Below are 1,690 nucleotides of genomic sequence, written 5' to 3'. Positions count from 1 at the left end.
ACTATCATCATGGAGAAAATTGGCATGCCCAGACATGGGCATGGTTCAGATCTACATTTCTGTAAAGGGTAAATAATTAGTGGTAGATCACCTCAATATTTTATTTAGATACTGTTTCGCAGGGCTTGGTAAACTATAGCACTATTTTATGAATTATATTTGATTAAGCCTGTAGCCTATATAGTATCTGAAATGCCTCTTTCTGCACTTATAGTTACTGAGGAAACTAAGTTTGGAACCCTGATGAATCATTTATTTATGATCTGAAAAAAAGGAACAAGTAGAGAAACAAAAAATATTAGAGGTTACTTAGATCAATCATGATCAGAGAGACAGCAAGGAACTCAAGAAATCTAGAAGGTAAATATGAATAAATAGGAAGACACAATAGCAGAAAATAAAATGAAATTGGATAAAAGCAGGGAAATGGAAAGTATAAACATTATAATATGGTTTACAGGATTCATTCAGTTTCTTATGATGACAATTTGTCACATATGATTGTGATCACAGAAGTCAAGCCAATAGGATAAATAAGACACAGAATAATGATAATGAACTATACAGAGAACATTTAAGTAGTTATATAGAGCTGAGATATAGTACTATTTAGGATACACTATAAATTTCTGGTCACTCTAGTGAAACTGAAATTGTAAAATTATGAGTGACTGAAAAAATGAGCAACGAAGATGAAGAAAACTTGCATAAAAATAGATTAGAAGACTGTGGTAATTTATTTCAGAAGAAATGTAGGAGAGAAAATCTAAGAAGGTATCTAAGTGAACATTTAAGGACAAAGAATGCTTAATCACACGTGGAGATTAAACACATTAAGATTCCACAAAATTAACATCTCATATTTATGTTTTAATCTCTTCCTATTAGAAAAATGTCCCAAGATCTCCAATTTCAACTCCATCAGCTTCCTGATGCTAAAACTTGCTATCTATGTGCACCCACCCAATGGCTTTTGCTGTTTTGCAAAGATGAATGACAAATAATTATTATCAATACTCATAACCAGAGGAGCACGCTGATGACCCAGTAGGAAGAAATTTTATGTTCAAGTACTGGCCAATATAACCGTGGGCACTGGGGATTTGGCACCCTGCTCCTTTTGAGCTCCACAGCATGATGAGAAACAGGTATTTTGAACTACAGCTCACACTGCTTCTCCATACCTGTTGTCTGTTCCCTGTGGAAAAAAAATAATAATTATTATAATAATAAAAAGTTTAAGGACGTTGCAAATCATCTGCAGTGCAGTGCTGACGTGCTGAATGGTCTTAAAATTCCCATGAGTCCAGGATGTCAGAATCCTTTCGTTACTTAAAACTAGTAAGCTTTTTTTTTTTTTTTTTTTTTTTTTTTTTTTAACAGTATAGGTTGCTGAGGTTTCAGTTAAGAGCTGTATTTCTTTATTTCACCATTTCCCTTCCCAAACACAACCCGCTGCTAGGCACACCAACGCGTTTCAGCAGGGCAGGAGGGAGGTCAGCAGCGGCCCTCACGGCGCCCAGGGCTCCTCCCGGGCCTCACCGCCCGCACCCGGCCGCCCACCTCCACCCTGCCCCGGGCCCGGCCGCCCCTCTCCAGCCCAACAGAGGCAGCCGGTCCCAGCTTCGGCTTCCTGAGGGGCAGGAACCGGGATCCGTGAACCCTCCACGGCGGGGCCGGGCTGCGGAGC

The sequence above is a fragment of the Aythya marila genome (assembly GCF_965140915.1).
Source record: "Aythya marila genome assembly, chromosome: 2".
NCBI lineage: Eukaryota > Metazoa > Chordata > Aves > Anseriformes > Anatidae > Aythya > Aythya marila.
This window is presented reverse-complemented; position numbering follows the sequence as displayed.